This window comes from Erpetoichthys calabaricus, chromosome 10, assembly GCF_900747795.2.
Source record: "Erpetoichthys calabaricus chromosome 10, fErpCal1.3, whole genome shotgun sequence".
NCBI lineage: Eukaryota > Metazoa > Chordata > Cladistia > Polypteriformes > Polypteridae > Erpetoichthys > Erpetoichthys calabaricus.
Genome location: NC_041403.2, coordinates 84,718,304 through 84,731,626, shown reverse-complemented (window position 1 = coordinate 84,731,626; position 13,323 = coordinate 84,718,304).

The following is a 13,323-nucleotide window of genomic DNA, read 5'->3' as shown; positions in this document are numbered from 1 at the left end:
TAGAGCTGGTGGGCGTGGCTCCTTCCTGCGTGCGCCATGGGTGTCTTACTTGTCAGCGGCTTAGTGAATCCACGCCCCTTCCGCCGTGCTTTCCATGGTTGGCTACTTGTCTTCTGGCTTAGTGAATTATATATATAGATAATAATTAGCTTTTATTTTATTTTCTTAAAAGTTCACATCAAATAATACTATAAACAATATACAGTACTCATTGCACACTAATAAAGCAAACCAGAATGTTGAAAGATGATTAAAAGAGATGACATCGATTGCTCTTTAATAACTTATCGCCCTGAAGCCCATTTTAGGAATGTGGCTATCCTAACATCATCAAGGGCAGGAACCAACCCTGGATGGGATGCCTGTTCATGAAGGACCTGATGGGCAATGGCAGCATAATTAACCACTGTAACTCACATGTCACCTATTGTACTTCTAAAATATTTTAAGCAAATAATTACATATTTGATGTTTTTTTATGGAGGATAAAAAGTACAACAGGATGAATTCAAACCCTGATTTAACTTGTACTAGTGTACTCACTTTTGATTACATGAGCTACTAGAGATGAGTGAATAGACTTTTTAAAGGGTTGTGGAGCATGAAGCCCGAGGGGGGCTGAAGGAGATTAGGGTTTTCTGCTTAACCAAGCAAAGAGATGGCATGGCATAAGTGTTTACATTTATAAAGGTAGTTAACAGGGTGGATGGCATTTGTTACTTTAAAATGGGACACAGAAGGTAGTTAGTTAATGTTTCACAATAACAGAATAACAACAGAGGACAGGAGATACATGGAATAATTTATAACGCAGTGTTGTGGATAGTGGAACGTTGTGGACCTTTGAATCTTTACTTGGAAGTTGTTTTTTTAAATAGTTAACTGTATAGACATAGATTGGCTAATTTAGGCTGATTGTCTAAATATTTCTTGCATTCTTGCCACAAATTGTAGTTAATTAATTCTTGCCAATCTTCATGGCAAAAAAATGTTTTCCAGTACACTCAGCTCAGATAATCTTTCCATGCCCCTTGTAATATGTTGCTAATGAGTTGTCAGCATTTCTCAGATCTACCCTTTTAAAGAGTCACAGAATGTTATCAAAAATATATATCAGCAATCTAACTTTCAATCAAAACTGAAAAATGTGGATATTTGAACATATAGTAAAACTGTGTAATATTAAGGTCAGTAGGTAATTTTCTAACCTGCTTATTCCTGAACAGGGTCATCTGGGGTGCTGGAGCCTATCCCAGCTAGCAGAAGGTACAAGGCAGGAACAAACCCTGGATAAGGCATAATATTGAGGTCAGGAAATTATTAAAGCTTCCAGTTAGATTAGAATAGTACCAATTTACCAGCATGCCTCTTGAAACATAAACCTTCTCATTATCTAGCAATAAATGAAAACCAAATTGCGAGGTGGCCATTAATCTTAATTGGTTAGTTGCCTTTAGAAAATTAGAAATGGGTGTAACCTTGCAGACTACATGCTACCAATGGAGATATGTGAGATATGTGCTAACAATTTTAGTGAGTAGACTGAGACCTCAAAGAAACAATGTACAGTATAAGTATTTGGCAGTCGTACTCCATGTTTATATGAAAAATACTGAAATGAAGCCGCACACGATAATAAATCTAATTATCTATTTAATGAAACCACCTTACAAGATCAGAGGGCAAGATGGGTGCCCACCTCGGACAGTTCATTGTAAGGCACAGTCAGGCAGAGCTGCTTTCCACTTTTGGGTCTCTGCTCCAAATGGCAATGAACAATAAAATCCCACAGCAAGAATAACCCATATAAATACATTTCAACCTTGACGTGATTTTCAATTTTTCTGCATAGTTTGCTGTGCAGCTCACGTTTTGGTCCACTTATCCTCAAACTATGGTGGACCCTTAAATTCATTCTAAATTTTGGGGTATGATGAAACTTTGAAAGCAGATGAAAGGCTTGCTGGCAAGTTGAATAATTTGTAAGATATCTTTTGAAAGATTGAGTATCCATTTTTTTAGTATGACATCCTTTTTTTAGTATATCATCCTCAGAATTTCTGTGTGTCCTAAAAGTGATATATAATCTGCACTGATATTTAAAGTAATATGGTTTAAAGTGATGGCTAATGTTGAAATATTTGAAAATATCCATTCTGATATGTCAGATTTGGTACACTGCAGTCATAGAGGGATGGATGTGGTCAGCAACAATACTCTGATAGGCTGTGGCATTTAAGCAATGCTAAGCTGGTACTAGGGGATATTTTCTTGACACACTTTGGACCCCAAACACCATTACACCACCAGCAGCAGCCTGCACTGTTGATACAAGGCAGGATGGATCCATTCTTTCATGTTGTTGACACCAAATTCTGATCCTACCATCTAAATGTTTCAGCTGAAATCGAGACTCATCAGACCAGGCAACGTTTTTCAATTTGGTGAGCCTCAGTTGCCGGTTCTTAGCTGACCGGAGTGGCACCCAATGGGGTCTCCTGCTGCTGTAGCCCATCTACTTCAAGGTTCGATGTGTTGTGTGTTCAGAGATGCTCTTCTGCATATTTCGGTTGTAACGAGTGGTTATTTGAATTACTGTTGCCTTTCTATCAGCTCAAACCAGTCTGGCCATTCTCCTCTGACCTCTGGCATCAGCAAGGCATTTTCTCCCAGAGAACCGTCACTCACTGGATATTCTCCTTTTTTTGAACCTTTCTCTGAAAACTCTAGAGATGGTTATGCTTGAAAATTCCAGTAGATTTGCAGCTTTTGAAATACTCAGACCAGCCCAATTGGCACCAACAAATATGCCATGTTCAAAGTCACTTACATCATCTTTCATCCCCATTCAGCAGGTCATGTGGTTTCCTTATTCTTTATGAAGTTACTTTACACTGTTGGATCTCTAAGCTAACATGAAGGTTTTCAGGTTGACTAGGTGTTAAGCGCATAAGTGCTATAAATTTTTTCTTTTGAGGATATATAGCTGTTTACAAAATTATTGCATGTTGCATCCTGGGTGAAATACGAGTATGTTGACAAGCAGGGCTGCAGAGGTTTCCTTTTGAAAGTGATGTACTTGATGGAGCCTTTAACACCGGCACATTGTCTTTTTCCATTCTGCATTTTAGTTCTATCTTTATTGTAGTTTCTTGAACAGAACTACAGTAGCTGTGTACAAACACTTCTCATGTAAATTTGGGAAAAAAGTCAAAATGGTGAGAATGCAGCCTTTTATTTTTCTCTGCTTTCAGATCCCAGAGACATTTATTGCGGCGCCTAATCACACTTCTACAGTCGTTGGGCAAAGTCTAAGAAAACAAAGTGCTGGTAAATGTGAGTTATCAATTTGCTAATACCTGTATTTTATTTTAGTAACAGTTTGCCAAGTGTGTAATTTTACATTATTCTGAAATGTGTTTTTTTAAACAGCTCATGGTTCCTTAGAAGACTTTGTATAATGCTTCTTGGCATTCATGACATTTTACATTATGCAATGTGCAGCCGATGACTGGAAATGTTTACATCATTTACACTCCTTCCCTCCAGCCATTTTCTAAACCAGCTTAATCCAAGTCATCTTCATGGATGGTCAGAGTCTATCCCTGCAGCATTAGCAACAAGGCAGGATGAACCCTGATAGGGGTCCTATTTCATAAGAGTGATCTGTTCAAGATTTCAAAATATTTCAAAGATGTAGATCCAAATAATTTGTAGCCAAACCACATTTTTCTGTTTTTGAGATATGCAATTATCAGTACTGTTCTTAAGTATTTTCTGAGCACATATTGAACTAAATAAAGCCTGTGTAAAAGGAGATACCAACCAAAAAGATATTGCCCTGGCAGTGTGTAGGTATAACCGGAAAATCTAAAGTCCTTTCACCCCAGGAATTGCTGCGTACCAGACTGACAGTAGGAGAGGTCACTGGGTGGACATTAGAAGGCCGGAGACGCAGTAGGTTCAGGACTGCTTGTCCTCTGTCACCATAAAGAGTAAGACTACAGAAGACACACAGGGGGCCAGGTAAAAACCTCCAGCCCACTAGGTGACAGCAAACTATGCCACGCTAGAGGAAGTGAAACCTATTGGCTTCCACACTGATACTGACAGGTATTAAATAGATTTATAGCCTGGTGTTCCTTTAGTAAAGCTGACTCTGAAAGTGTCCAGAAGAGCTTTTGCTTTTGTGTATTTGAAATACCACCTTTTATAGGCACATCTTTATGTACTGTATACTGTATATCATTGCCCAGGGCTACAAACCTTTGATCTCACTGACCATGATTCAACATCCTCTTCTTTTCTGCTTTTCTCATCTTTTTCTTCTTCTTTCGGCTGCGCCCATTAGAGGTTGCTACAGCAGATCATCTTCTTCCATATCTTTCTGTCCTCTGCATCTTGCTCTGTTACACCCATCATCTGCATGTCTTCTCGCACCACATCCATAAACCTTCGTACACAAATTAATTAAAAAAGTTCAGAGAAATGTTTGTTGCAATTTGTTGATTAAGATTCTCCACCTCTGTACAGTTGTAACTACAGTACTGAGATTCTCCATATACAGTAAATGAGGTGAAGCATTTGCAGCCTATATTGGCTAGTTTTTTGCCCCACTATGACACCCAGTACTTAACGCCATGTAAGTATTTTAGCCCAGCTGTGTGTAGTATGTTCTTTTGAGGATGTGGCACCATGGATAATATAAACAGGTAGGTACCGGTAGACATAAGGACTGAAGGCAGAGGTGTAGTCTGGGACAGGGAAAAGTCAGAATACTTCAGAATTGTACTAAATTTTAAATGAATGTCACTCATACTTTGAAATTGTTATCATCAAAGCTGTCATCTGTGATTGGTAGTCTCTGTTGAGTAAAGGGCACCATGTGAACCATATGGGCATAAAGAAGTGAATAAATTGGATGCCTTGCATATGGATATTGTAATGTTCATTATTCATAATATTTTTTTTCCCTTACCTGTTCTTGCTCTTAATATTTTAGTGAGTAAATGTGTCATCCATTTACTTCTGATAGCAGGTGTTGTCTCCAATGCAAGCATGCAGTGAATTGTATTTAATCGTGTTACATCAATCACATCAAGCTAATCCAGTTTTCAACTAAAGTTAATTATCAGTAAGATGAGCAGATATGTCAGAAGGATGCACTGGGACACATCTTCAGTGATATATTATGGGGACATTGAGTGTTTCGGGTCTTACACTATCAGATTCCCTTGTTCAGGCTACCGAGCTGAGGAGTGTCCCAGTGGCGGTGGCCCAAGAATCATCTCTCTTTATCCAGAGCCATCTCAAGGCTGTTTCTATGGCTTCCATGCTGTATCTAGTGTCTTGACTCATTGCGACCCTGCAATGCCAAACGGAGTGAATGTTCAACAGAGCGAGCAGCTAGTGAAGCCCCTGCAACTCACTTCTATAGGCAGGCAATGAGCTTGCCATCCTTGTCCTCAGCACTGCTCCTAAAGCTCCTGATTCTTGACTTACTTCATCTTATACACTTCTTATACTGACCATACTCCATGTGTTTCCTCCCAGGGCACAGTGAATCCTATCATGACTACTTGTTTTGTAGATTTTGACAGAACAGCTATATCTGGATGGTATGATGTTACTAAATATGTGCTAGGAACATTGCCTAGATCTGCTGTTAGCTGCCAGTCTTGTACAGTTAGAAGTAGACTTACCTGCAATTTCTCCTGCCCTTACAAAGGTAATGTTCTTGCTAGGGGGTGTGATGGTGCTTGTTGGCAAGGATGGCGTATTATACTGTATGCCCCTGCCTTTAATATCTGGTCTTGTTGCCAGCAATAGCAATGTTTTCTCAGGGCCTTTGGGCAGTTGCACAAGATTTGTTCTCTCCTTTCTCTTCCTGAGCAAAAAGGGCAAGATGGTGTCTCATTCTTGCCCCAGATGTGGATGTTTGCTGGGCTGAGTAAGATACCGTAGAATATTATTTGCTGGGATTCTGCCTGCCAGTCTTCCGTTCCAGTGCCCTCACCCACATAGTACAGGCTCCCTGCTGCCTCACCCCTACCATCCTGCGTATGCATGCCTTGCCCATACTTGATTGCACTTCCTCCTGGATGAGGTGGCGCCTTTCTTTACCCTGAGTCTTGCATTACCAGGGTTTAAAGTAGCTGCCAAACAATACTCCCCCAGGGTCAGTGTTCCCAGCAGTGCCCTGTATCTCTGCTGAGACTTTGCCAATTCCAGCTTGTTGTGGGCCTTCCTCTTCCTGCCAATTTGAACCTTTGTGTCTGCTTTTGAAACCTTTGGGTCTCTGGATTCTCTGTACTGCACTTCTTCCCTTTTGTAAGATATGTTAAACTCCTCAGACATGCTACTGACTGGACGCTGAAGCATGTTGTTCTTCCCATAAAGGGCCACATTGCTCAGGCTCTGTGACAAACCTAACCACCTGTGGAGGATGCTGATAATCTTCCACTCCAAAATTTCAGCGGTTGTAATTGGTACCTTGTACACCAAAACAGGCCAGGGAATTCAGGGTAGGATGCTGTGCTAATCAATCTGGGATTCAGATCTACCTTTGTCAGCCAAGACTCAAGCTACTCGATAGTTGTCAGGATGGCAGATGTAGTGCTGTTTTGTTAGGATTAGGCCATCGCAGTTTCAGGTTTTGATCATGTTGATTTTTCTGCAAGACTACGTCTAAAATTAAGTATCTTTGTGTTTTTGTTGTACCATACTTTGTGATTGGATGCCACTGACATCTTGAGATGGTAGGAGCAGTCATAATGTATGCTACCTTTCAATGCACACACACTTGGTGACCATCTAATTTGAACTTTGTTTATATACATTGTGGAGACAGGCTTGGACACAGACAGGCAGACACACTCATGTCACCCAACACACGTTTATTTACACTGCTATTTACAAAGTCCAAGTACCCACAAACCCCAAAGTCCTGGCCACACAACAATGCCTTCTCTCTCTTCAGGCCGCCTCCTTGCCTTCCTCCCGACATCATCTACCTTCTACCCGACTCTTGTCTCCGTCTGAAGGGAGGCGGCCCCTTTTATACACACCCGGATGTGCTCCAGGTGCTCCCCAGCAATCTTCCACCGGCACTCCCCAGTGTGGTGAAGTGTCGGCTGCGTACCCGGAAGCACTCCGGGTGTCCCCTCTTTTCTTCCCCCCAGCACTTCCTGGTGTGGCGGAAGTGCTGGGGTCCAGGGTCCTCAAGGCATCGGGGCACCCTCTGGTGGTGGCCACGGCCCCCTACAGGGTAGAGCTTCCAAGCCCTGTACCCGTGGCCCCCAATACAACCAGTTTGCTAAGAATGAGCGGCAGGCTTGCTGCCAGGCTGTCTTCACATGGCTGGGACAGCAACGGAGGCAGTCACGGTCACAGTGCATTACAATCTGGATTCTACCTCTTGTCATTTTTAAGTGGCAGTCCTCCCTGACGAACATTGTCAGTAACCCTACTAGCTGGGAACCAATCAGCTGAAGCTGGAACCTAACATTCATTTTCGATCACTTGTATCAAAATCTGAGTCCAACAAGGAATGGGCGAAACTGAAAGCAAAAGCATTTTGCTTTTCACATTCGCTTTGATCTCTTGCCAGATCTCAGTGCTATTTTTGCCGTTGTGTGCGCCGTGCTACTCATGTGAGTGCAGGGAATCTCGGTCAAACCAATGAATCTAACTTTCCTTCTAGCAACGTGAGTCCAACGTAACGGTTGGTTTAGTCACAGTTTACATTTGATTACCATCGTCAACTCCTCCTTTTGACAAAAGTCGACATCAGCCCTTAAAGAGTTAATAGACGGTAAGAAGCCTGCACACTTGAGCAAGTGGAGGTGTAATGCGTCATTACTGTGTCTGTGGAGTCTGTGTTGTTTTCCTCCTGGTACTACAATTTCCTTGCATATCCAACAACCACGTGTGTCAAGTTAGTTGCTGTGGTGTGAGTGAGAGAAATGTACCCTTCATTCATTCTGGGATGCTTCCTGCCTTGTGACCAATGCTGCCACAATAGGCCTTGGCCTTAAGCAACCTCATTTTGGAATTTATTACGTTTGTAGTCATGTATTACAGAATAAGTAGAATCAGAAAATCATTGGATAATGGATCATTGATCTGCCTTTTCATAAATACGCACCTTGGCCACACTTTCACTAACGGTTGTCATTTTTGCCTGAACTTCCAGTCACTTCTGTCTTCTCAGAGTATTAATAGTGTGCTCCATTGTGATCTTGACCTTTGGCGTTTTCTGTGTAGCAAAGGTATACTAATGGTTTGATCAGAAAGTATCTCTTAATTTTATTTCAGTTTGCTTCATCTAGCAGGGATTCAAACTTTGACCATATAGTCTTATTGATATCCAGCTCAAAGTATTCTCTAAATTGTACAGTAAAATTGTTTCTGACTGTCACATAATTTCAACTACATTAGGAGCTAAAGTTGTCATCTGCTTAGTTGTTGTGTTCAGCATTTATGTAGAACTGTGATCAGCACTGCCTCATTGCTAACAGCTAACTTACTTTTGTCCATTGTACTTGCACCTTTACAAAACACACTTGTAGTTCTTTTTATCACACATGTTTTGATAATACAGTATTTTCATAGAATAACACAACCCTTGAATTGCCTGCGAGTCTGAGTACCGAGAAATCTATAAATAAATAATACCCCAAACTATGCGACTCTTCAGTTCCACCCCCGGGTTGGGGGGGAGGTAAACGTTAACATTATTCAAAGTTATTGTCTGTTTTTACCTGCATTTTTATTACTCTTTAATTTTAATATTGTTTTTTGTATCGGTGTGCTGCTGCTGGAGTATGTGAATTTCCCCATGGGATTAATAAAGTATCTATCTATCTAATAATAAATTTGAGCGCTGACTCCTGCTCCGGGGGGATGCGTGCATTTATCAGACCAAAAACCCACCCGGGCCCCCGCGCCTGGCCAGCTTTGGTGACTCTAGATGACCTCTGTGGGGCGGAGTGGTGGCTCTGAGGCTAAGGATCTGTGCTGGTATCCAGAAGGTTGCCGTTTCGAATCCCCGTCACTGCCAAAAAGAGATCCTGCTCTGCTGGGCCCTTGAGCAAGACCCTTAACCTGTATTTGCTCCAGGGGTGCTGTACAATGGCTGATCCCAAGGGGTATGCGAAAACTAACAAATTCCTAATACAAGAAATTGTATAAGGCGAAATAAAGAACAAACAAAAACAAAAACAAAAGGAAGGCAAAGCAGTCAACCACCAAGACACACGAGGTCCAGATTAAGTTCGTTCATTCACTGATATCACAGGACAACAAAAACGTTTGGGGTGCATCTCATGGATTCTGGCCTGCCATTTATAAAGATCACCTTTAAATGTTCCTGTCATGTACAGTTTTTGTGATTTCCTCTCTTATGTAACACAACATCTACAACTGGCACATCTGTGGTGACCTAAGGGTAGTGGCCCTGCTACTAACAATGTAGCTCGGATAGGTAGAAGTACTGTGGTTAGATTTGTCAACTAAAGAGTCTCGTTACTTTCAAAAGAAATTCCCTCTGGATAAACAGAAAAGTGTGTTACATACTGTAAATCATTGGTCAAGATAAGAAAGAGATTTTTGCCTGCCCTTCATATAAACTTGGACTGCACATAGGAGTGAAAAAATGGGACTGTAGCCGTGGTGAGAATGTAGCCCTTTTTGGTTTCAAATATCAAATGGCAGGTTGTACTGTGACAGTGCAGGTGGGCACCACAATCGCTTGTAGTTTCTAAGGAGCCTCTTGAACCTGCAGCCATTGATAGTCATAACTGAGATGAGCCGGGCAAATGTGGACACATACATGAAGCAAGGGGTAGGTGCAAAAAGGGTTCAAGTGCTTTTATTTAAAACAACCATAAACCAAACCAGTGTTCCAGATTCTTCTTGTTAAATAAATAATCCATTAAAACTACGATCATGGAGGTTAAAAACAAACCAAGTAAATAATCACTTACAAACGAGGTTAAAATCTAAGAGACCGTTCCGTTAAAAGTCACGAGCTCCAATGCTTCCCCTAGTGGACTGACGGGATGGCAGTCAGCCATCATTCACAGGCCCGGCTCCCAATTGGGTGACACTGCATTTCGGGCCTCTCCTGTTCCCAGGAAAGCGTTTAGTAGGAGCCCCCTTTCCACAGCCTCTGGCTCCTGCAGCTCTGAGGGTCTCACCCAACCACCCACCTGCATCCTTCAATCATGGTCACCCTAACCCCTTTCTCTCATTTTAACCTCCGTTCTCCATTCTCTCATTCTTCTATCCATCTTTCTGTTTTCTCTCTTTGGCCATTGTAATTTTCTTCCTCCTTCCTTGCCGGCTCCTTTTAACTCTTCTGCCGTGGCAGCCGACTGATGTGCCCGCCTCCGCACGTGTATGTGGCGTGATCGGCCAAGCACCTCAAGTAGCCACGGAGCAGAGCGAGCTCATGCACACTCACACCCAATTGAAGCCCAACGCACGATTATTTATTTAAAACTTGCCGGACCCCACGGACCACTTATCACATCTACACAGAAGAGTCAGACAACGTTATGCATCCTCCTGTGTTTCAAACTCGTTTGCCTCACCTCTGAAGTCAGAAATTAGTCAAACAAATGTTTAGAGTCTGAATTAAAGCCACACTCTACCTGACCCATTTAATGCAGTGTGGAGGAAAACCACTGTGGTGTTAACATCTAATAGTGAAACATTTTGAGACCCCAATGTTATTACTTTTTTCCATTCAAATACTGCACATCCTTGTTTCTACCTGGCTCTAAAGCCATCAGGTTGCTCAGCACATTATTGTCAAGAAGCTTGTGGTCATTTGCAGTGGAAGGAGGTGGGCAAGGAGGGCAAGCAGAAGAAGTCTTCTCTGTCACACTTTCCGCAGTACTCGATTCGTCTGATGTACAGTAATCTACTCCATTTATGACACGGGTGGCATTTTGCCAATTTCTTCTTCCATTAATGCTTTCACCATCGATGTTATCTTTGGTAAGTCTGGCAATGGTGTGTTGTGCCAGACGCTTGATTTGGGCAGCAAATGAAAATAGATCTCTTCCTTGTCAACTAGCCAACGTGCGCAGATTTTTGGGTTTGTCCATCCGCTGCCTGTATTGGCACACAATGCAACACACATGGATTTCAATGACTGAGACAGTGGTCTCCATGAATAACTGATGCTAAGATTAAAGAAAGCATTTTTGCTGATCCACAAATAAGGCGCATTGTCAATGACAAGTGAGTCAAAGATCTGCAAGTGGGACCAGAGGCAATCACAGCGAAGGCATTCAGGGATGTTGTTCAGCTGGTGGACAACATGAGTCACACACAAAAAACCGTGAATTACAACGCGATGCTAAAGATTCATCTTCGGCATTCTCACTTGGACTTCTTGTCAGCTCATCTTGGTGTAGTCAGCGGCGAACACGATGATAGGATTCACCAGGAAGCTGCAACAGTAGGAGAGTGGTATGAGGCCAGGTGGAACGCTGGCCGACTAGTGTTGGACACAGAAAGGAGAAGCATCAGATGCGGAGTACAAAAGAAATTATCGCAATGCCGTATGTCAGCATTATTTACTGTATGAAAAAACGTGCTGTCCATTACACTCGGGGCAGTGTCGAGTGAGCAGGGTCCTAAAAAAGGCTTCCATATCAGATCACAAAGCTTTGCACAGCCAGACATTTAGCAGCCGTGACAGCAGTAACTCTCAATCCCAGTGGATGTGCTGTCAGGGAACTCTAGAATACATCTAACCTGGAACAGCAAAATCTTGCAGGTTCATTTCCTCTACAACCAAATCCAAGGATAGGAAGATGAGATGCTGATGAACCATAACAAATTCACTATTGTGTTATATATTTGACATGAGATATAAAAGGAGCCAAAGGATCGCAGCGGGGTTATCCTCAAATTCTGACATTCTTCAGTTGCAGGTTTAAATCCAGAGGGAGGTGGACACCACAGTGTTGCCAGCTCAGTCTCTGCTGCCGAACCAGCGTGTAGCCCTGAGCAAGTCACTGAAGTCATTTATCTTGTCCATACTTTATGATGTTAATATTCTCCCTGTACTTGCTTAGGTTATCTTTGAGTACTTTTGTTTTCCTCACACAGGTTGAATGCGCCTTGTTCAGGGCCTTACATGTTTCCCAGAATTAAACGGAGTGAAATAAAGAAGGTTTTGTTTCATTTTATGAGCCGTATTGTACGGCAGCTGCTCTCATTGATAGTTTGCATTATTTTGATGTTTTGTTCCTGAGCTTCTGTTTGGCGTACATGCCACTTGCCTCTGCTTGCAGCACACCACTGACCCACTCGGATTCCTCTGGCACCTGTGTATTTATTGTGCCCCTGGCGGTCTACCAGCTGCTCTGCACATGGCAAGCATTCACCCTGCCAGCTCCCAAAGGCCCACGCCATTGGTAGGATTGTGTGCACTTGTTATGGCAACAACCCTAAGGCTGAACAGATTGCTTCAAAAGTAAGACTGCAGACAATTCAAAAATGTGGATTGCCAGACAGCAATGGAATTCAGCACTCTTTTGGAACCACTCAGCAAAAACTTTAAACTTTTTACGTCTTTGTAACTTCTCTCTTTTTGATATGTGGAGCAACAGACAAAGACCACAGAAAATGCATGCTTGAGGAAACATTATTTTCTGTTTCTGTTCAGAAGAGGAAACACATTCTAGTCTTTTCTTTCCGCAGAAGCCGTGGCCCATCAGCATGTTTCAGCATAGCCCAATGGGGCCCTCTAGTGGGTGTCGTGTAGATATTTCTTCAACAGCTCCTCTTCTTCCCGTACCTTATTCCAATCGTTATAAGACCTCAGTCCCACAGATAAAGGTCTTGACAGTCGGCCCAAGTAATTCTGTGCGTATTTTAGATCAGGGGTTCTCAATAACAGTCCTGGAGGGCCGCAGTGGCTGCAGGTTTTTGCTCCAACCCAATTGCTTAATAAGAAGCCCTTATTGCTCAAGTAACACTTCTGCTTCACTTTAGTTGTCTCACTCATTAAGATTTTTTACCCTTATTGCTTATTTTAGGCTTAAACAACCGTAGTCTTGGTTTTTAATGGCTCCTAATTAGCAGTAACATGCAAATGACAAAAGAGATCAGCATGTCTCTATTTAGCTTGTTACCATTTACACCCCTGTGTGTATTTATCATGCACTATTGGGTTTGATTACATACTTGGAAGGAGAAGTAAAGTGAAGGACTGAGAATTACTCCTCCATTTTAGCCTTCAGATCATTTGGATGGAAAGGGGAAGAAATTCCCGGATATGAGAATTTCGTGACATGGCGGAGG